General features: G+C 46.4%; 2 protein-coding genes across 3 annotated transcripts in view; one reads left to right on the forward strand and one right to left on the reverse strand.

The window, feature by feature from the left end:
* LOC129698514 (protein NOXP20-like) overlaps positions 1 to 5,138 on the reverse strand; it is a 38,525-nt gene extending 33,387 nt beyond the window's left edge. Inside the window, exon 1 of one of the 2 annotated variants that reach the window (XM_055637610.1) lies at positions 5,012 to 5,138. The gene's annotated coding sequence lies outside the window, so the exon portion shown is untranslated. Of the gene's footprint in view, positions 1 to 4,646; positions 4,968 to 5,011 lie in introns of those variants that run through there. The other variant, XM_055637608.1, reaches the window with a different exon arrangement.
* The window catches only part of LOC129698488 (toll-like receptor 6), a 36,232-nt gene continuing 17,136 nt past the window's right edge, over positions 5,111 to 24,206 (forward strand). Inside the window, exons 1-2 of the mRNA XM_055637607.1 lie at positions 5,111 to 5,200; positions 13,583 to 13,644. The gene's annotated coding sequence lies outside the window, so the exon portion shown is untranslated. The remainder of the gene's footprint in view (positions 5,201 to 13,582; positions 13,645 to 24,206) is intronic.

Consider the following 24,206-nt stretch of genomic DNA (forward strand, 5'->3'; position numbering starts at 1 on the left):
TCGGGCCGCAGCAGCGCGCCACCACAGTTCCTCCCGCTCCGAACTCGGCCAGCTCCGCGATGGTAAGTAAGTCCGCAGGCGCCGCGACTGGAGCCCCGGTCGTTATATGGTGGTGAAGTACATCTCAAACTTTCTATTCCCTCGAATATAGCATGCAGTTTGTTGCACATCTAGTTCTGAATGAACAGCAATCTCCACTAATTAAATATTTGGTGCTTGTCACAAATTCGTTTCCCACATTTTGTTTATAGGATGAGGCCGAATCATGTTTTTAGCTGCCGCGACATTTTTTGTAATCCTTCTTCTTCTTCATGCAAATGAAACATAAACCAACGGAATAGTTAGATCTCAAGCCGGGTGTTGAGCAGCCAAGTTGTTGTCTCTGCGTCATTGTATGCCAGGCCCTGAGCTCCATTTGGTGGGTGGTAGAGCAGGCACCCAGAGATGACATGGTTGGCTGTCTGTTGTTCTGCTCCGCTTTCACAGGCAGGGCTCTGGCAGTGCCCCTATCTCCACATGCTGGCAATTGAAACGCCCAACTCCAGTACGAAGTCTGTTGAGCTTCACCCATGCTCCTCTGGGGAGGTCAAGCCCTGGACAGCTTTTATCTGGTGAAAAGATGTAGCTGTGTAATGGAGATGAGGTTGTATTCCACTCCTGTGACCACTTGCTGGCTATCCAGTTTGTCTCAGTTGGCTGGGTGAATGCTAGTTGTTTTCCATGTGGAGCAAAGTGGGTGCCGGGACTTCAGTTGGGGTGGCCTCTGCCCTCTGCTGATAGCCTGATGGAGGAGGTGATCTGGATCCATGAGTGCCTTCGGATCCCTGCAGGTGGAATGCCTGCAAGTATAGGGAGGTGCTGTTCAGGCTTGTGCATACCAGGCTAGTATGTCTACTTCTACTCCATAAGGATGCGCAGTACTCAGCTGGGGCATACACATGAGCTAAGGCAGAGGTGCGAAGAGTTGATGGATTGGCTCCCCAACTTATTCCTGCTAGGCGTCGGATGAGGCCGCTTTGTGCCATGACCTTGTCGCGGAGACCAGCCAGGTGTTGACGAAATGTAAGCGACCTTTCCAGCTTTACGCCGAGGTAAGTGGATGTTTGTTGGAAGTCCAATCGCCTGCTGTTAACGAAGACAGCAAGCTCTCGCTTAGCTTCCTTGTTGTTCAGATCCTGAGGAATCCACTCTGAATTCTTCATTACTTCAAGACATAAATACCTCCAAGTTCTCTTTTAGATCTTGGATTCATCATGAACTTAGATCATGCAGCCACTGGTAATTAGGCTTTCTCTTAAACTCTTAAGTTTTGGAATTCTTTATCTCAACCTTCTTTATCCTTTAATATCATGTCAAAATGTGATAGAATTTTGCTTTGAATTGAAAGCGATGCTATTCAATGCAAACTAGGATCTTAAATAGAAAAAGGTAAATATAAAGCAACAGGAGGAGAGTTGACCATGGAGAATACACTGTGCCATCATACATTTTTACTGTGAGCATTAAAACAAATAATGCAGTATGTTGAAAAATTATTCCTAAAACCCAAAAGGGAAAGCTGTCAAGAAAAATTAAAGAAAATATTAAATTAAGCAGCTGTAAAGATGCCCAAAATAGCAAAAGGACCAAGGATATTTTAGATCTCAGTAAGTGACAAGAAATTGATAAAGGAGGCAGGACAGAATAAAAGTAGACTGGTGAAAAACAGACTAAAATATTTTAAACAGATATAAAAATGAAAAGATAAACAAAGGCCCTAATAAACACAGCATAATTTATAGTTGGGAATAAGGAAACGGCAGAGGAATTATACAATTACTTTTCATCTATTTCCATGGAATAGAAGCTAACCATGCTAAATTTGTTAGGGAATATAAGGGGAAAAAAAACTAAAGCCACTAAATATTAGTTCAAAAACAGTTCTATGGAAGTTCTGAGTTGAAAGTTGTCAAGTCCCAAAGACTTAATAAATCTCAATTTAAAAAAAAAAAGCCAAATGCAGGGAAGGACAAGCCCCTCTCTCTGTCCGTCTCTGTCCCTCCCCCACCCTCCCTCTTTAGACGCACCTGCGAGTTGGGGTCTATACGTGAGTGGATAGGGCGGGGATGGGGTGAAAGGAGAAAATTAATATTATTAATATAATATCAAGGGGGGTGGTTAGTGTGTGTGTGTGTATGTATGTGTGTGTGGTGTGTGTGTGTGTGTGTGTGTGTGTGACAGCTGCGCCCCCCCCCCCCCCCACGTTGAGCGTCGGTCCCACTTGGTCCAGTACCTAACTAAAACTCTGATCTTGTTATCTTCTGGTTTGGCGGTCATTCTATTTGCGCCAAAACGGTACGTATTGTGCTACGGTTTTTTGCCAGCTTACTCACCGTTCTCCTGCGCTGCGATTGCACCAAGTTTCGTTCCGATCGGTGGAAGCTGGTAAGAGTTATCGAGGTTTAAAAACATTAAAAACCACATGTGCGCAGATGTTTGCCTCTCCTACCATTCAGCGCAGCGTGGATTAGTTCCTTCTCCGCGGGACAGTCCGCCCGCCCCTTCCTGCGTCATCGCATATATACTGCGGCTGCGGGAGGCTCTGGATGGCCGGCGGAGGTCGGAGGTCTCCAACCGGACACAATTTTCGTAGGGAGGGACTGGAAACAGCCCGACCCAGCACGACGCAGAGTCGGAGATGGCGCCGATGTCGGCAAACGGAAAGCAGAGATTCTGATCCCGGTGGAGGATTGCGACCAGCAGCCAGCGCCCGCTGTGAGTCCCCATCGCACCACCAACCCTTCCCCTCTGGTCTCCCTCGCTGACTCTGCCCCCCTCCCGTGTGATACCGCACTATTTCCTCCGTCTTTTTCTCTGAACTCTCTCCCCCCCTGCCCCCACACCGGCCACACCCCTACCCCCGCCCACACACCACTCCCCCCATGAAAACATGCTAAAATTTGTTAGGAATATAAGGGAAAAAAAATAAGCCACACACACGCCGACCTGCCCCCACACCCCTCCCCCCCCTCAACCCCCCTGCCCACATACCCCTCCCTCCCACACACCCCTCACAAACCTCCTCCTGCCCACACACACCTCTCTCCTACACACACCTCCCCGAAACCTCTCCCCCAATCCGGTAGGCGGCGCGACTCTCGTCAGCAACAGCCTCTGCAGCCCGTCTGCGTTTTTATTCTTTTTTGTCTATGTTTTCATGTAGTTTTTGTTATTTTTTGTTGGGGTGTGTGTGTGGGGGGGGGGGGTGGGGTGGGAGGGAGGGGGTATCTTTTAAATCTCTCCCTGCACGGGAGACCCGACCTTTTCCTTGTCGGGTCTCCGTTGTCGTTGGGGCTGCAACGAGGAACGGCCTCCAACAGGAAGACCGGGCCTCTGGTGCCGACAACTCACCTCACCGTTGCGGAGCTGGCCGAGTCCGGAGCGGGTGGAGCGGTGGTGGAGCGCTGCTGCTACTACGGCCCGACCTCCGGAGATTCGGAGGCTGCAACTGCGGGTCTGGCGGACGGCGGCACCGGGAGCCCGCGGGTCCCTGGAGAGATACCGCTTTTCAGTAGGGCTCCCGCAACGGCGACTTCTCCCGCCCGAGTTGCGGGGTTGAAGAGCTCCTGGAGCGGGGCCTTACATCACCGCCCCGCACGGCTTGGAATGGCTGCGGGACTCTGCGAGCGCACGCCGGGGGCTCTAACACCAAGAACCCGGTGTGCGACCTTGCATCACCCGGCGTGGCTTTAATGGCCGCGGGGCAATCGCCATCGCCAGCCGGGGGCTTTGACTATGATTCTGACATCGGGGGGTGGCGAGGGGGGAGAATACAGTGGAGAGGGAAGTTTTTTTGGCCTTCCATCACAGCCATGTGATGGATGTTTATGTAAATTATGTTGTGTCTTGGGTCTATTTGTTTGTAATGTATGGCTGCAGAAACGGCATTTCGTTTGGACCTCAAGGGGTCCAAATGACAAATAAATTGAATCTTGAATCTTGAATCACAACCCACGACACATACCCCCACGACACATACCCCCATCCCACACACCCCATCCCCCACACCCCGTCCCCCACAACCCCCTCTGCCCACACACCTCCCACACAACCCCAAACCCCCCCCATAACCCACCTCCCTCCCCCTGCCCACGCACACCCCCACCCAGTCCCCCTGATATTTCACCATTAGCTTGTTCCCAAATTACCAAGCCAATTTCAGATCTAATTAGCTAAACTGCTCTAGATCCAAAACACTTGAACCTTTTAGGCTGGTCTCAATGTGGGACGTTGCCAAATACCTGACTGAAGTTCATGCACACTACAACTGCATCACTCTCAGTAACCTCCTCAAAAATTCTACCAAATTAGCCAGATAGGACCTGATCAATTCCTGGTTCTGAAAGTACAGATTCGTCCAGGTCCTCGTAATATTTTCCAATAAGTTCTGCAACACTTGTAATTATCTGGCTTATCCCTGCACTCTCCTGCCCCAACCTTGTCTGTCTTGATGGCAGTCCCCCTGATATTTCAATAACCGAATTCAAATAGGTAACATTTTATAAAACTGGGATGAAGTCAGATCCGGGAAATGGAGATCAATTCAATACAAAATTGCAATAAAATACCGCGAAGCTTAGCCGTGTCCAGCATAAGGCTTTCCTTACCCATAGATTACAAACAGCTCAACCCGGTTATTATTATTCGCGAAAAATAAGTGAGGAAATTCGGCCCATCGAATCCATGCAAGCAAAAAGTTAGTGAAACTAATCCAACTCGTGGTCCGTTGTTTTGTAAATTGCAGCACATTGGTGCAGAGCCAAGCACTTTTGAGGAGTGTCAGTTCTCTCTGAGTTTTGCATGCATCCGCCACCCTCGGGGTAAGAACTCGGAGATCTGTCGCTTCGCCTGGAAACCGCTGGCAACCTGCAACCTGCAACCTGCAACCTCCCCGGGCGGTGAACGCCCCGCGCGCGGGATCCCGCCGGCGTCCGTTGGGCGTTTAAACCCCCGCAGCGGCCTCGAGACTCACCTGTCAGCGCGCGCGAGCACTCCGCCGCCGCCACTCGCTCGCTCGCTCGTGCCCTCCCCTCCCCGGCGGCGCCGCCACGTCGACAGCCAAGACCAAAGATCCATCCTGCACCCGGAACCTCGAGCGCTGCTCAGCGCAGCCCGCCGGAAAGCGACGTCCACAGCCAATGGCGGGTCCGGCCAGCCCGAGGTGAGTGATCTTTGGTGCGGAGCGCGAGTTTCGGATAGGAGTCGCGCGGGGCTCTTTGTATTGCAGTTTCGCTGCCCTTTCTAATTCGGCGCAACGATGCATGAATTATCTGGTTAATTTATCACTTCTCACCCAAACCATCCACCAGGGCCGGATTTAGATGAAGAGAAGCCCTCGGCTGTTGCACTTGTGAGACCCCTCTCAATTCACCGGAGATCACGGTGGCACAGCGGTAGAGTTGCTGCCTTACAGCACATTGCAGCGCCAGAGACCCCGGGTTCGATCCCGACTACGGGTGCTGTCTGTATGGAGTTTGTACGTTCTCCCTGTGATCTGCGTGGGTTTTCGCCGCGATTTCCTCCCACATTCCAAAGACCTACAGGTTTGTTGGCTTGATAAAAATGTAAAATTGTCCAACTTGACTACAAAATTCAGAAGGTTCAGAAGGATTGGCACCGATTTGCACCCGAGCGTGGCCAATGTGATAAGGGACCTGGAAAGCTGCACTTTTTATATTTCCAGTGCTAGTGCCGAGTTATCGGCTTAAAACACTATTATTCTGAAATGGAGGACAAGGGAAATTACTGAAGGTACACAAAAATACTGGAGAAACTCAGCGGGTGCAGCAGCATCTATGGAGCGAAGAAAATGGGCAACGTTTCGGGCCGAAACCCTTCTTCAGACTGATCTGAAGGGTTACTGAAGGGTTGTTTAGAGACTACAGTATGTTGTGACAGTATATGTAAGAAAATCCTATGACAGTGTCAAAAATATTATACACCTTGCAGGGCTCTCACTTAATTTGTTTTCTCTGCTGTCAACTGGGCAATCTTGGCAGCTTTTAAAGTTGCCAAAGGACAGTTTAGGGGTAATTTAAGACGGCTTGCAATAATGTGCTCAGACGAAGTGCGTAGTTACCAGTCGGAATTATGCTCAATGAAGCATTCACATATTATTTCTGCTTCAAATAAAGTCACAAACTATACATATTCACCAATCAAGACATGATATATACCACAATGACATGCAGCAAGTGCACTTGTGCTGGCCGTAGCAGTGCGCATGTGCAAGGCGGCCTGCCATGCCGGCGGAAGAGAAGCGAGCGGAGAGCAGAGACCAAGCCCGGACACGGATACGGATGGCGGGCGAAGACGGAGAGTGACAGAGAGAGATAGAGGGGGGGCCCAGCTCAGAGTTGAACGGCAGGTGTCCTGCCTTGGCCAGAGGCCCCATAGATTTCGAGGCCCTAGGCTTCAGCATATGAAGACTAGTGGTAAATCTGGCTCTGCCGAGTCCCCCCTAGATCTTGAGGCCCTAGGCTTAAGCCTATGAAACTTACGTAAATTCGGCCCTGTCACCCCCTCCCCAGGCACCTTCCCCAGCAACGGCAGGAGATGCAACACCCATCAGAAAAAGGGCCTTGAACCGAAACGTCACTCATTCCTTCATCAGAGATGCTCCCTCTCCCACTGAGTTACGCCAGCATTTTGTGTCTATCTCCGTTTAAACCAGCATCTGCAGTTTCTTCCTACACAACGCCTGGCCCAATACCTTTCCTCCTCGACTCCGTCCAAGGACACCGACAGTCCTTTCAGGTGAGGCAGAGGTTCACTTGCACCTCCTCCAACCTCAGAGGGCAATGGAGGCAGGTTCTCTGGATGCTTTCAATAGAGAGCTAGTTAGGGTTCTTAAAAATAGCGGAGTCAGGGGATATGGGGAGAAGGCAGGAACGGGGTACTGATTGGGGATGATCAGCCATGATCACATTAAATGGCGGTGTGTCTCGAAGGGCCAAATGGCCTGCTCCTGCACCTATTGTCTACTGTCTATTGTCTCATCTACTGTATCTACTGCTTAGCTATCGTTTCGCTGAACACCTCCGCTCAGTCCGCCTAAACCTACCTGATCTCCCGGTTGCTCAGCACTTCAACTCCCCTTCCCATTCTCACTCTGACCTTTCTGTCCTGGATCTCCCCCATTGTCAGAGTGAGGCCCAACAAAATTGGAGGAACAGCACCTCATATTTTGCTTGGGCAGCGTGCACCCGAGTGGTATGATTATTGATTTCTCCAAGACTCTTGCTTTCCCTTGTCCCTCCCCCCCCCCCCCCCCCCCCCCCCCAAGTTCTCCAACTAATTTCACTGTCCTGATTAATTTTACTGTTTGTATGCCTCCTTGTCACCTTCCCCTCAGCTAACAATGAACCATTCTACATTTCCTTGATCTACATTTCCATTCTGCTTTGATCAATTGTTTTCACACCTTATCACCACAGGGGACCACGAGAGTGGCTTGTTACAAGTATAGTTGCGAACATCACTGAACATGACACTAATGAATGTATAGAGTATGTAAATTTCTCAAAAAGGCAGCCAGCATCATCAGACTAACCATCCTGGCCACATACTCATTTCACTCCTGCCATCGGGAATAAGGTATAGGAGCCTGAAACTATAACATCCAGGCTCAGGACTAACTTCTTCCCTTCAGCCATCAGGCTATGAAACACTTTAACCGCCAAATATGTTCTGAACTACAGAGACTTGGGGGCATTGGTTTTGCCTTTTTGCACCTTTATTGTTTGTTTTATGTCCATGTATGAATGTATGTGTGAGGTACATATATATATATATTACTGCATTTTTTTGTTTATTATATTTAAATATTCTGTCATACTGCTGCAAGTAAGAATTTCATTGTTCTGATTTGTATATATGACAATAAAACACTTGACTCTTGAAGAGGTTTTGCACTATTCTTGTTTTGTGTATTTTTTATTCTGAATAAAGTTTATTTTTGAAAATAAAATTCAATTCCTTGTGTTCCAATCCCTCCCATGAACACTTCAATACTTTCATGGCCTGCATTAAACACTAACTACAGTTTAATAAGCGAGTTTGGTATTCCGACTGCACAAGCCCAGGTCGTCGGTCACTAGCTAAAAACAGTCTCGGCAACGGTGGTACTGCATTATGTGCAGAATTGCGTTTCGTCCGGGGTCGAGGTTAGGTCTCCGTCGCTGCAGGTACTGCTGAGTTGCGGCTGGGCCGTCTCTGTCCCCTCCCTGGTGTTCCATCCCTGTCCTGAGGTGTCCGGTGTGACTCTGGGCTGGCGGGGCGGCGCTGGGTTTGTAGCCGCTGGTTCCAGCTCACTCTGCCTGTCGCGCCGGGTTGGTCTGCAGCCCTCCACCTCCACCCTCTCCCCTCAGTCCGACACCAAAATCCAGCTGAAGGTGGGCAGCCGCTGGCCCTGCTCGAAGATGGGCCACTCGGAGCAGCTGCTGGAGTCATCCTGGTCGGAGAGAGAGTCTGCGGACGGGCTCCTGTTGCTGGTGCTGTTGGTGACGGTGGTGCTGGCGGCTGCCCATCTTCAGCAGGATCTCGGTGTCGGAGCTCCGGAGGAGGCCGAGCCCAGGCTGGTGCTGTGGCGTAGACGAGGCCAGGGTCCTCGCTCCTCCTCGGGGTTGTGCATGAAGTGGCAGCGTGTAGAAGCTGGTGGTGTGCAATGTGCAACATGGCTCTGTCTTGTACTTGGGGTGGCGGCTGAGGGAGCGCAGCTCGGCTAGGCCGTGGGCGAACTGGCACTTGTCGCCGTAGTGGCCCATCGGGGAGCGGGTTCCTCAGGAGTTGGAGCGGGGTTGGGCTGGCGTTGGCGATGGATGTGGGCCTGGGTCAACTAGTGTTGTCGATCCAGCCTGGACTGTCGGTTGGCCCGGTGGGAGAGGCGAAGGTGAGCTGGGGTTGGCGCTTATCCACGCTGAATGGGGGCCGGTGTCCCGTCGGTCTAGATGTCTTCGGCCGCCCCCTGGGCGGGGGATGGGACAATCGAGTGCAGGGGAGGACCACACTGGGGCCGGTCCAGTGGCAGTTCGGCAGCGCTTGGGGCGCCGAGGACATGGATTCGAACCTGGCTGCGGATGAGGCGTAGTTCTTTGTGCGTGCAGCTGCCAAGAGCTGGGACGGACTGGTCCCCCCCCCCCCCCCCCCCCCCCCTCCCATCTCTCTCTCACCCCCCCCCCCCCCCCCCCCCCCCCCCCCCCCCCCCGGTCTCTCTCCCCCTGTCCCTCTCCCCTCCCCCACCCCCCCCACTGAAAAAAGACAAAAAATTGGACTCAAACTATATTCACTGAATCTACAGCGCTTCGTTTATAGCGGTTGACCTTTGACAAATCACATGATTCCTGTCAATCAGCCTGAAGAAAGGCAAAAGCGACTGCAGATATTGAAATCTTGAGCAAAACACAAATTACTGGAGTAACTTAGTGGGTCGGGCAGAGTCTGTGGAGACAAATGTTTTGGAAAAATACCTTTCTTCAGGCTGGTAGGCAATATTTCAGATTGGGACCCTTGGGTTAAGTCTGCAAAAGGGTCTCGACCCGAAACATCACCAATTCCTTCTCTCGAAAGATGTTGCTGGTACAGCTGAGTTACTCCAGCAGTTTGTGTCTATCTTCGGTGTAAACCAGCAGCTCTTTCCTACACATCCAGTTTATATTGTTGTGATTCCTTATGAACTCACGCTGCCGTAAACGATCATGAGCCAAGAAATACTTGAACAATTTAGAAGAGTCCAATACCAAAATCATCTCAAAGTATCTCAAAAACAATACTTGTGTGGTCATATTCCGGAAGTGGCGGCGCTGTGAAACGGCTGCGGCTCGCCTGCAGTCTGCCTGTTTTTACTTTTTTTGTGTTGTTTTTTTTGCCTAGTTCAGTTAAACATAGAAACATAGAAACATAGAAATAAGGTGCAGGAGTAGGCCATTCGGCCCTTCGAGCCTGCACCGCCATTCATCATGATCATGGCTGATCATCCAACTCAGTATCCCGTAGCTGCCTTCTCTCCATACCCCCTGATCCCCTTAGCCACAAGGGCCACATCTAACTCCCTCTTAAATATAGCCAATGAAGTGGCCTCAACTACCCTCTGTGGCAGAGAGTTCCAGAGATTCACCACTCTCTGTGTGAAAAAAGTTATTCTCATCTCGGTTTTAAAGGATTTCCCCCTTATTCTTAAGCTGTGACCCCTTGTCCTGGACTTCCCTAACATCGGGAACAATCTACCTGCATCTAGCCTGTCCAACCCCTTAAGAAGTTTGTAAGTTTCTATAAGATCCCCTCTCAATCTTCTAAATTCTAGAGAGTATAAACCAAGTCTATCCAGTCTTTCTTCATAAGACAGTCCTGACATCCCAGGAATCAGTCTGGTGAACCGTCTCTGCACTCCCTCTATGGCAATAATGTCCTTCCTCAGATTTGGAGACCAAAACTGTACGCAATACTCCAGGTGTGGTCTCACCAAGACCCTGTACAACTGCAGTAGAACCTCTCTGCTCCTATACTCAAATCCTTTTGCAATCGAAGCTAACATACCATTCGCTTTCTTTACTGCCTGCTGCACCTGCATGCCTTCCTTCAATGACTGGTGTACCATGACACCCAGGTCTCGCTGCATCTCCCCCTTTCCCAATCGGCCACCATTTAGATAATAGTCTGCTTTCCTGTTTAAACTTTTGGTTATTAGGTGGTGTTATGTGTGTGGGAGGGGCTGAAACAGGGCTTTCTGTCTCTCCCTTCGGGAGAATGCGACTTTTTTGTCGTATCCCCCTTCCCCCGCCTGAGCTGAGGCCTAATGGCGGAGCTGGCGGCCTGCGACCGACCTCGAGGCTCCGGAGGTAGAGCCAGCCAGGACTTACCATCGCGAGGCTGGCCATCTTCGAACTGCGGCGACATTCGGGTAGCGGCACGACTCGGCGCTCCGGTGAGGGCGGATGGCGCGGGGCTGAGACACTCCCGTGTGGGCGGCCTGGGTCCCGGCTGGACGGCTCTCCCGTGGGCGGCCTGAGTCCCGGCTGGAAGGCTCTCCCGTGTGGGCGGCCCGGTGCGGGGCTGAGACGCTCTCCCGTGGGCGGCCCGGTGCGGAGCTGAGACACTCTCCCGTGGGCGGCCCGGTGCGGAGCTGAGACGCTCTCGTGTGGGCGGGCCGGTGCGGGGTGGAGACGGTGCTCCGGGGGCTGAGGCGGCGTTTTGGCGCAGCGACCTGAATCCGGGGCCGGCCGCGGGCAAGTGGACAACATAGTCGGGAGCCCGCAGGTCACAGGCTGGTGCCTGTTTTCCGGAGCTCCCGTGGCCACAGCTGCGCCCGCTGGACTGGAGGGCGGCAGCTTCGACCACCTCCTGGCCGCGGAGCTTGAACCGCGGGACTGACTTACCATCGCCCGGTGGGGTATCGCCTCAGCACAGAGGGAGAAGAGGAGGGACGAGACAGTAACTCTAAGACGTTTGCCTCCATCACAGTGAGGAGGTGCTTGGTGAACTCACTGTGGTGGATGTTAATTTGTGTTTATTGTGTGTTGTTATTATTACATGTATGGCTGCAGGCAACAACATTTTGTTCAGACCGAAAGGTCTGAATGACAAATAAAGGATTCAATTCAATAAAGGATTCGATTCAATTCAAGGCCACCGAATTCAAGTGCAGTTTCCAACCACTTCAAGCAGGGTGCAAGGCCACAGAATTCAAGTGCAATTTCGTACCATTTTAAAATGGATCCAAGGCCACCAAATTCAAGTGCAGTTTCATTCCCCTTCAAGCAGGGTGCAAAGCCACCAAATTCAAATGCAGCTTCATACCATTTCATGCAGGGTAAAACCACCATAAAACCAAACAAAACGCCAGCTCAGAGAGAGTCGTGACCTCTCCCTCCCCCATCATGCAGACTGAGCCACACCCACACTTCCGGGTTTTATAACCCCTCCCCCTTCCACCAGAAAAGGTGTGGCTTTCATGGCGTGATTGACAGGAGAGATATTCTCAACATTTTTTAAACACTAATAACACTTTTATTTTTCATTGATGGGAAGAATTCTCTGCACCTGCTCAGCGGAGAGGGACTGAGTAAGATGTCCAAAAATCACAGCCGTAAGTGGTAGCGTTATATCGAAAATCAATATACAGTGCAAATAGGAAGTAAGTGCATTTGCAGTAGTGCCTTTTAACTTCAAGCCAAAGCGTCCAAGCCGCCATTTGCAGTAAGTAGTGCCTTTCAACTTCAAGCCAAAGCACCCAAGCCACCATTTGCAGTAAGTAGTGCCTTTCAACTTAAAGCCAAAGCACCCAAGCCACCATTTGCAGTGGGTAGTGCCTTTCAACTTCAAGCCAAAGCTCCCAAGCCACCATTTGCAGTAACTAGTGCCTTTCAACTTCAAACCAAAGCACCCAAGACACCATCTGCAATAAGTAGTGCCTTTCAACTTCAAGCAAAGCATCCAAGCCACCATTTGTAGTAAGTAGTGCCTTTCAACTTCAAGCCAAAGCACCCAAGCCACCATTTGCAGTAAGTAGCGCCTTTCAACTTCGCCAAAGCACCCAAGCCACCATTTGCAGTAAGTAGTGCCTTTCAACTTCAAGCCAAAGCACCCAAGCCACCATTTGCAGTGCCTTTCAACTTCAAAGCAAAGCACCCAAACAACCATTTGCAGGCAGTGCCTTTTTACTTCAAACAACCCATTTTTCATTTTCAAACCACATTAAGGGGACTCACAGTTGTGTAGACATTTGTTCAGTTATTCAGAGCTCAGAGAGACGTGACCCTTGGCTTCATCCATCTTGCAGAGACTGAGTGAGGCACACCACTTCCTGGTTTTAAAGTCCCCCCCCCCCCCCTCCCTCCAGCAGGGGCAGCAGAGAGAATGGTGATGTTTTATTAAACATTAATATTTGTCATCGAATGGAAAATTCCTCCGCACCCATAAGGCGGAGGGGGGCTCTGAGCGAGGTGGCCAAAAATGACGGCTGTAGGTGGTGGCGTTCTGTCGGAAATCACAGCACAGTGGGCCAAAAGTGGTCAAGATCAGAGTTTTAGTAATATAGATTTATGCTCTGAGGGCGGTTTGATTGTAATCATGTATAGTCTTTTCTCTGACCTGATAGCAGTCAAACAAAAGCTTTTCACTGTACCTCAGTACTCGTGACAAAAATAAACAAAACTAAACTAACCACCTGCACATTTTAAAAAGATGAGGTGTGTGTTATATATTGTGAAAAATTCTGGATGTAATAATAATAATAATAATAATAATAATAATAATAATAATAATAATAATAATAAATGCAAATTTTGGTCTCAGTCAGAATACTCTGAAAGCGCGGATGAAATAAATTACAATTGAATTAAAAAAACCCATTGAATCCGTTTTTTTCTTTAGTGGTGACAAATATGCTGTGCATTTTCATGACCACTTATTTAAAATAACATTTTGCTCATCTGGTATGCTCAAAACATTGGTGGTGCAGATTTTCCAGATTATTGAATATTATTCCTTTTAATACTCTGAAGCACTTGTAATTCACTTTTTCATAGCTTTGACATCTTGATGGCAGGTGGGCGTGGACATCATCATCGAACAGAAACTCAACTGGACCAACAATGGCTACAAGAGCAGGTAGGGCAGCGTCATCTATGGAAAGTAATCTACCTTCAAACACATCAAAATCTTCCCATCATCTACAAGGCACACATGAGAAGTGTGATGGAATCCACAGGTGCCTGAAAGTCTAGCTTGAATAACATTCAGAATGCTAGAAACTGCAGGAAAAAGTAATTTACTTGGCATCTTAGCCCAAATGAAAACTTCAAGAGGGAGGAATTATTCTGTGCTATTAAATTAGTGTTCATTGATTTCAATCTAGGCAGCAAACCAACTCAATGTGTTATGTTCATTTGAACAATTTGCATCCAGCCAACACTACGTACGGTTCTTTGGTTAGATACGTATCATAAATGGCAATATTGCAAGTGTCAAACAAAAATTAGTCTACACTATTTGAAGTCAGCCTTTGTTACCTAAAGCAGTTGGAGCAAATGCCAGTAGTCATGCAGGAAAGAAATTGGTCTGGGAAGCAAGGGCAATAGCATGGTTTATTGCAGCAAGATCCACAAAATGTCCAAGCAATTAACAATTTGTGGATCTTACTGGTATAAACCATATGATTACAAAATACTCTAAATGCAGATAAGGGATTGTAAGGAATCTTTCTTTGATCTAAAATATATTTGATATCTAAAATAATCAAATACATTTAGCAAAATGGGTAAACTTGCTTTCCAAAAGGATTCATTTATTTGAGTTAGCCGTCAATATGAACAGAATGTAGTAATATATTGAAGAATATTTCAGAAAAAAATATTCAGATTTTGCTCAGACATTTCATGAATAGTCCAGACAAGCATTTTATTTTTTTAACCTTACCACATATGTTCAAAAAGGGAAGAACTTAAAATAGATGGCAATGTCAGTAAAAAATGAATAAAACATTCCTCTTTCCAAGAAACTTATTTCACATAGTGTAATGTGTCGAGCCAAACACATATCAGGATACAACACATACTTATTATATTGCAGTATCTGACCCAAGGATAAGAAATAAAGAAAAACTGACGTACATTCATGAATTAAACAAAAGTTATTTAATCATAGATAAATTTATCATACACTAGACTAACTGCGACCCGTTGGGCCCCATTGTCACATGGGAGGGCTGCTCCCCCAATGCAATATTTCATCTCTTCACCAATTCCAATATTGGTGGCCAGTGGGGGGGAGGGGGGGGCGGGGGGGGGGGGGGGGGGGGTAGCTTTCTGGAGTGCTAGTATGGGTGTTGTGGGCCCAAGGGACTGGTTTCCAGAGGGCTTGGATGGACATTGTGGGCTGAATGGATTCTTGGACTCACCGTTCAGTCACTCACGGCTGGTGGATTCACAGTTCAGTCACTCACGGTTGGTGGACTCACAGTTCCATCACTCATGGCTGGCGGACTCACAGTTCAATCACTCACGGCTGGCGGACTCACAGTTCAGTCTCTCTCGGCTGGCGGACTCGCAGTTCAGTCACTCACGGCTGGTGGACTCACAGTTCAGTCACTCACGGCTGGTGGACTCACAGTTCAGTCACTCACGGCTGGTGGACTCACAGTTCACTCACTCACGGCTGGTGGACTCACAGTTCACTCACGGCTGGTGGACTCACAGTTCACTCACTCACGGCTGGTGGACTCACAGTTCACTCACTCACGGCTGGTGGACTCATCCATCATGCACATACCCTCCATCACACACCCACCATCACACACACACACACACACACACACACACACACACACACACACACACACACACACACACACACACACACACACACACACACACACACACACACACACACACACACACACACACACACACACACACACACACATCACACACACCATCACACACACCCTCCATCACACAGCCACACACACTCTCCATCACACACACACACACACTCTCCATCTCACACACACCCCCCCTCTCACCCACATACACACACACACCCTCCATACACACACACACTCACATCTCACACACACACACACACCACAATAACACACACACACACACCCGCAATAACACACAAACCCTCCATCTCACACACAGACCCTCAATCTCTCTCACACACAAACACACACACACCCTCCATCTCATACACACACACACACCGTCAATCTCTCACACACATCACACACACACACCCTCCATCACACACACACACCCTCCCACACACACACACACCCTCCATCTCACACACACACACACACCCTCCATCTCTCACACACACACACTCCATCACACACACACACACACACACTCCATCACACACACACACACACACACACACACACTCCACCACATACACACACACACCCTCCATCTGTCACACACACACACACACACACCCTCCATCTCATACACACACACCCTCCATCTCTCTCTCACACACACATACACCCTCCATCACACACACACACATTCGGGACATATGACAGTAAAACTCTCTTGATTATACTCACGCCCAACATCTGGACTGAGCGCAGTCTTGGACTCAGGTCTGACCTCTGGACTGAGCGCGACCTCTGGACTGAGCGCGACATCCGGACTCAGCCACGGCTTGTAGACTCACAGTTCACTCACTAATTGCTTGTAGACTCACAGTTCACTCAGCACGGCTTGTAGACTCACAGTTCAGTCACTCATGGCTCGTGGTCTCACGGCTGGTGGACTTACGGCTGGTGGACTCACAGTTCAGTCACTCACGGCTGGTGGACTCACAGTTCAGTCACTCACGGCTGATGGGCTCACAGTTCAGTCACTCATGGCTGGCAGACTCACAGTTCACTCACTCACAGATTGTAGACTCACGGTTCACTCACTAACGGCTCTGGATTCAACTCATTCATGGCTTCCGGGCTGACTGACTCAAGCCCGGTCTCCAGGGCTTTATTCTCCTTGCCCCCGGAAGGGGCGTTATCTTCATGGTGAATGACAGGCGAGATGATTAATCTGCTGATCTCATGATTTTTTAAACCTTCATAACTTTTCTACTATATCACCGATCGGAACACAACTTGGTGGCTTGGAGCAGAGGAGAACGGTGAGTAAGGTGGTGAAAAAATCCTAGCGATATGGGGTAACGTTTTTGCACAAATTTAATTACAATGCAGACTGGAAGTGGTCAAGATGAGAGTTTTAGTAATAGTATAGATATTATTTTAAAGCCAAATTTGAAATTAGAGGAAAATGTAAAGCAGCTACATCTTAACCTTAACCTAAACCCTACATCCATGTCCTCCAGAGATGCTGCCTGACCCAATGAGTTACTCTAGCACTTTGTGTTCTAAGCAAGATTCCAGTTCCTTGTGCCTGTTTCTTAATAAACCCTTAGTATGAAAAATTAACAAATGGTTATACTTTAGTGCCTGTGGAGTATATCTTCTTTAGCAGTGAATATATGAGGAGAATGTGGCCATTACATTATTTCTACCATATTTTTGCATCCATTTGGAGACCACAGTATCAAACAAAATTTAATCTGCATTATCTCTGGTCTGCCTTTGTTACCTAAAGGAGTTGGAGCAGATGGCAGCAGTCATGCAGGAAATTAAATTGGTCTGGGAAACAATGACAATTGCGTGGTTTATTGCAGCAAGAGGCACAAAATGTCCAAGCAACAAATAATGCGTGGATCTTACTGGTATAAACCACAAATACTCTAAATGCGGGTAAGCCTTTTGGAAGGGATCTTTCTTTGATATCTAAAATGATCAAATACAATTAGAGAAAAGGGGAAACATACTTTCCAGAAGTATTAATTTATTTGAAAGTTAACTGTCAATACTCATTAAAAAATTTAACATTTACTCAGGTATTTCCTGAATAGTTTAATAAAGAGTTGAATTGTTTTAACCTTACTACAGGTGTTCAAAAAGGGAGGAATTCAAAATAACTTTCAATGTCAGTAAAAAATAATTTCCTCTTTCGTGAGAAACTTACTTCACATAGCAATTGTATTTACGTCCTCAAATGCGATAAATCTGACCCAAGGATAAGAAATAGACACTGACCTATATTCATGAATTAAATAAAGGTTATTTAATCACAGACAAATTTATCATACATAATATTTTAAAGCCACTTTGAAATTAGAGGAATATGGTAAAGGCGTTACATCATAACCTTAACTAAACCCTACATCTACGTCCTCCAGAGATGCTGCCTGACCTGAGTTACTCCGGCACTTTGTGTTCTATGCACGATTCCACACCTGCAGTTCTTTGTTTCTACATTTTAATAAACAATTAGTATGGAAAATTAACAAAAGCTTATATTTTGGTGACTGTGAAGTATTTCCTCTTTAGATTTACTAATCAATATATGAGGAGAATGTGCCCATTATGTTATTTCTACCATATTTTTACCTCCATTTTGAGGCCACCATGTTCAGTTGTGTAGAATATAAAACCATACAGAAGTTATTTAACCTCGTAAAGACATTTTGAAGTCATAGAAACAAGTCACAGCAATTCATTGGCTTAGAGTTACGTACCTCTTAAAGCGATAGAATTAGTGATGCTAATAAAAAGGAAAATGTTGGCTATGATTATAACAGGATTTGTAAATTGATTTTCATTAATCTTTTCTGTCATAGGTCAGATGGGAGTCTCTCATGACAGCACAATGTTCAGTTTGAATTGCACACCTCAGATATTGAAGGAGCTTCTGCCTGCACGGATAAAAATTGTGAAATTTGTGCCACACAAATGCCAGGCGATTATCATCTCCAATAACAATAACTATCTCCCTTTGACATTTAACAGTATTACCAGTATTAAAGTCAACACCACCAAGTGCAGACTAGAGTCAGTTATTGTTGCTGTGTGACTCATATTTATGCCTTACCAAAGCTTTCCAACCTTCTGTAGGAAGTAATGTGCTGGAATATTTTCCATTTGTTTCAATGAAGGCAAAAAACATTCAAGAAGCTTGGTGGCATTTAGGAACAATTAATCAAATGTTGTTCAATCTTCTGCCTAGGAGACAAAGGTGACAATGAACCAAGGAATGGAGCATGATAGAGCAGCACTGATTATAATCAGAATGCTGATAAGTAGAATATTTACTTTTGCACATATGTTTCGAGAAGCCAAGTGATGAAATTTGATTCAATGATTTACAGTTGGAACATCAGATTTTTCTTGCTTTTATCAGATGCCTCCACCGCCCTCTGAGGCAGAGAATTCCACACTCACCACTCTCTGTGAGTGTAATATGCTGAGAGAATGGAGCAGCTGGGCTCGTACACTCTGGAGTTTAGAAGGATGAGAGGGTATCTCATTGAAACATATAAGATTGTTAAGGACTTGGACACACTAGAGGCAGGAAACATGTTCCCTATGTTGGGGGAGTCCAGAACCAGGGACCACAGTTTAAGAATAAGGAGTAAACCATTTAGAACGGAGATGAGGAAACACTTTTTCTCACAAAGAGTGGTGAGTCTGTGGAATTATCTGCCTGAGGGAGGTGGAGGCAGGTTCTCTGGATGCTTTCAAGAGAGGGCTAGATAGGGCTCTTAAAAATAGCGGAGTCAGGGGATATGGGGAGAAGCAGGAACGGGGTACTGATTGGGGATGATCAGCCATGATCACATTGAATGGCGGTGCTGGCTCAAAGGGCCAAATGGCCTACTCCTGCACCTATTGTCTATTGTGACCATGGGTGAACATTGGGGAACATCAGCGAGGAAGTTGACTTTGGTTCCTTCCCTCACAGTGGGGAACTTTAGTGCCGTTGTGGGGATGTTTGTGTTGTGGACTATTCAATTCTGTGTTTTGTGTTTTTTTTATTTGTATGACTGTAAGGAAAATAGTATTTTGTTGTCTCTTAATTGAAGACAATGACAATAAATTGAATCCAAATCCAAATCCATGACGATGCAATGCACCAGGAAGACCTGGATGGACGGAAGTGAAAAGTATGTGATTGACCGGCCTGTGCTCACCATTCTCTACAGTTTCAGGCAGCCAAGAGTATTTCTCATATCAAGCTGAGATGCATCCCATCTGAATACTTCTTATAGTATGCCTCTGTGGAGGTTTGAGAGAATCCTCGTGGGCAAGCTCAATCTAATAAAACATATACATTTCTTAAAGGATTAAACAGGCTAGATGCAGGAAAAAAATTCCCGATGTTGGGGAATCCAGAACCAGGGGTCACAGTTTAAGAATAAGGGGTAGACCATTTAGAATTGAGAAGAGGAAAAACTTCTTCACCCAGAGAGTTGTGAACTGTGGTACACTGAAATCGACAGAAGGATGGAGGGTTGGGTGTTTATGTGTGCTATTTTCGTGATATTTATTTTAGTTGTTTATCTTTTAATATTTTACCTTGTATGTATTGTTAGCTTTTAGAAATGTTTGAATGGTGCACTGACTGGCTGACATTTTTAAATTTCGTTGTACATGGTTCATATTACAATGACAATAAAGAAACTATTCTATTCTATTCTATTCTATTCTAATCTGTGGAATTCTCTGCCACAGAAGGCAGTGGAGGTCAATTCACTGGATGCTTTCAAGAAAGAGATTTAACTCTTAAGGCTAAAGGAATCAAGGGATATGGGGAAAAAGCAGGAACGGGGTACTGATTTTAGATGGTCAGCCATGAGCATATTGCATGGCTCGAAGGGCCAAATGACCTATTCCTGCATCACCAGTTGCTGGGTGTCTTCTCTGCTGATGCTCTGCCAGACCTGTATTACAGCCATCTTTTGCTTATGCTTGTTTTGGGAGCTACTAGTACCCTTCAGTTTTCTCTTCAGCATATAAAAGCCATGCTCAATTGGGTTCAGATCGGGTGATTGACGTGGCCACTCATGAATTGACCATTTTTTTGCTTTGAAAAATGGCAGTATGTTTGGAATCATTGTCTTGCTGTAGAATGAATCACCGGCCAATGAGTTTTGAGGCATTTGTTTGAACTTGAGCAGATAGGATGTGTCAATACACTTCAGAATTCATTATGCTCCTACCATCAGCAGTTGTATCATCAATGACGATAAGTGAGCCAGTACCTTCAGCAGCCTTACAAACCCAGGCCATAACACCCCCACCACCGTGTTTCACAGATGAGGTGGTATGCTTTGGATCTTGGGCAGTTCCTTCCCTCCTCTATACTTTGCTCTTGTCATCACTCTGATATAAATTAATCTTCGTCTCATCTGTCCACTAGACCTTTTTCCAGAACTGTGGTTGCTCTTTTAAGTACTTCACGGCAAACTGTAACCTGGCCAAACTGGCTAACCAGTGGTTTGCATCTTGCAGTGTAGCCTCTGAAATACATTCATGAAGTATTCTGCGGACAGTGGTCATTGATAAATTCAAACCTGACTCCTGAAGAGTATTTCTGATCTGTCGGACAGGTGTTTGGGGATTTTTCTTTATTATAACCATATAACCATATAACAATTACAGCACAGAAACAGGCCATCTCGACCCTTCTAGTCCGTGCCAAACACGTATTCTCCCCTAGTCCCATATACCTGCGCTCAGACCATAACCCTCCATTCCTTTCCCGTCCATATAATATACAATTTATTTTTAAATGATAAAAACGAACCTGCCTCCACCACCTTCACTGGAAGCTCATTCCACACAGCCACCACTCTCTGAGTAAAGAAGTTCCCCCTCATGTTACCCCTAAACTTCAGTCCCTTAATTCTCAAGTCATGTTCCCTTGTTTGAATCTTCCCTACTCTCAATGGGAAAAGCTTATCCACGTCAACTCTGTCTATCCCTCTCATCATTTTAAAGACCTCTATCAAGTCCCCCCTTAACCTTCTGTGCTTCAAAGAATATAGAGATAATTCTTCTGTCATCAGCTGTGGAGGTCTTCCTTGGCCTACCAGTCCCTTTGCGATTAATAAGCTCACCAGTGCTCTCTGTGAAGTCATGTGTCCCAAACATTATGGTGCCCTGAAATGGGGGGACAATGTATAAATACAGCTGTAATTTCTACATGGTGAAAACCAAAATGTATTAAAATGGCCTTTAATAAATTTTTACAATTTAGCCACGTGATTTTTTCTATTACAAATCTCAAATTGTTGAGTACAGAGACAAATAAATAAATGAAAGGTTATTGTCACAAACTTTATGTAGGGCACTGTGTGATGAAAGAATGGATCGACTGAGATTGTATTCGCTGGAATTTAAAGGATGAGAGGGGATCTTATAGAAATATACAAAATTCTTAGAGGATTGGACAGAGTGGATGCAGGAAAAATGTTCCCGATGTTGGGGAAGTCCAGAACCAGGGACACAGTTTAAGAATAATGGCTAGGCCATTTAGGACTGAGATGAGGAAAAACGTTTTCATCCAGAGAGTTGTGAATCTGTGGAATTCTCTGCCATAGAAGTAGTGGAGGCTAATTCTATATCTCTCCACATCACCGTCTAAATCTCTCGTTTCCCATTCCCCTGACTCTCAGTCTGAAGAAGGGTCTCGACCCAAAACATCGACCATTCTTTTTCGCCAAAGATGCTGTCTAACCCGCTGAGTTACTCCAGCTTTTTGTATCTATCTTCGGTTTAAACCAGCATTTGCAGTTCCTTCCTGCACGTTTTACTTTTCCAACTTGTTTATCACAATGATTTTGAATGTTCAACACGTTGTCCGTACAAATCAAACCAAAGCTGCGTGACTCTTTCCTCTGAATTTTTTCTTCCACCTTCACGCCTGCATATGCCTTCTCTCATGTGATAGAAACATAGAAACATAGAAAATAGGTGCAGGAGTAGGCCATTCGGCCCTTCGAGCCTGCACCGCCATTCAATATGGTCATGGCTGATCATCCAACTCAGTATCCTGTACCTGCCTTCTCTCCATACCCCCTGATCCCTTTAGCCACAAGGGCCACATCTAACTCCCTCTTAAATATAGCCAATGAGCTGGCCTCAACTACCTTCTGGGGCAGAGAGTTCCAGAGATTCACCATCCTCTGTGTGAAAAATGTTTTTCTCATCTCGGTCCTAAAGGATTTCCCCTTTATCCTTAAACTGTGTGACCCCCTTGTCCTGGACTTCCCCAACACCGGGAACAATCTTCCTGCATCTAGCCTGTCCAACCCCTTAAGAATTTTGTAAGTTTCTATAAGATCCCCCCTCAATCTTCTAAATTCTAGAGAGTACAAGCCGAGTCTATCCAGTCTTTCGTCATATGAAAGTCCTGACATCCCAGGAATCAGTCTGGTGAACCTTCTCTGTACTCCCTCTATGGCAATAATGTCTTTCCTCAGATTTGGAGACCAAAACTGTACACAATACTCCAGGTGTGGTCTCACCAATACCCTGTACAACTGCATAAGATGATATCTTATGCAAGATTACCTATTTACTTACACAGTATTTTGTTGTTGTGAAGTAAAAATGTAACTAAAATTTTAAAAAGCAGGAAAGTAGGGATCCGACGTTGTTTTGATGTCGTAACATTGCCCTCTAGTGGCTACTGTTGCTCCAGATACAAACATACCCTGCACCATCAGCCACCAATGATAAAGGTTAACATGGCAAGATCTTGGAAAATGTAGTTCTACACATGGGGTAAAGTTCCTTTTATCTATCCTACCGTTACCACTAATATCAGTACATTATTTATTTATTTCACTTGGGAACATATCTATTAATTCAAAGAAATTCAACATAGAATAATGTCCTTTATAGTTTATGTGTAAATCAAAACATTTTTACATTCAGCAGTACCAAATTTGTGGGTTGGAAAGGATTTTCAGCAAAAAAAATCTGATTTCATGGTGTGTACCAGAAATAGTTCTGCCGATACATAGAGTCATAAAGTGATATAGTGCGGAAACAGGCCCATCGACCCAACTTGCCCACACCGACCAACATGTCCCAGCTACACTAGTCCTACCTGCCTGTGTTTGGTCCATATCCCTCCAAACCTGTCCTATCCATTTACCTGTCTATCTGCTTCTTAAATGTTGGGATAGTCCCAGCCTCAACTACCTCCTCTGGCAGCTTGTTCCATACACATACCATCCTTTGTATGAAAAAGTTATCCCTCAGATTCCTATTAAATCTTTCCCCCTTCATCTTAAATCTAACATCTCTAGTTCTTGATTCCCTAAAATCTGGACAAAGTTACCCCTCAGATTCCTATTAAATCTTTTCCCTTTCACCTTAAACCTATGTCCTCGGTTCACCTACAGTTTCACTGCAACATGACCTCCCAACTTCTATATTATACTTCATGGTTAATTTTCCACCAGAAATAGTCTGTCGATACACTTAAAATTTATGAAATACTTTTGCTGAAGGAAAGAACTTGAAGCTTCCTTTTTAAAACTTGTAGGAGGTCTGTCCAAACTTTTCTTTCATCCTTTAGGAATTTAGGACAGCACAACGGCACAGCAGGTAGAGCTGCTGGATCACAGCGCTCGAAATCTAGGCCCGATCCTGACTTCTGGTGCTGTCAGCGTGGAGTTTGCTCGTTCTCCCTGTGGCCATGTGGGTTTCCTCTGGCTGCTCCAATTATTCCCCACTAATGCGTATGGAGTAGACGAGAAAATGGGGTAACATAGAACTAGTATGAATGGGTGATCAATGGTTGGCGTAG

The sequence above is a fragment of the Leucoraja erinacea genome, chromosome 1 (assembly GCF_028641065.1).
Source record: "Leucoraja erinacea ecotype New England chromosome 1, Leri_hhj_1, whole genome shotgun sequence".
NCBI lineage: Eukaryota > Metazoa > Chordata > Chondrichthyes > Rajiformes > Rajidae > Leucoraja > Leucoraja erinaceus.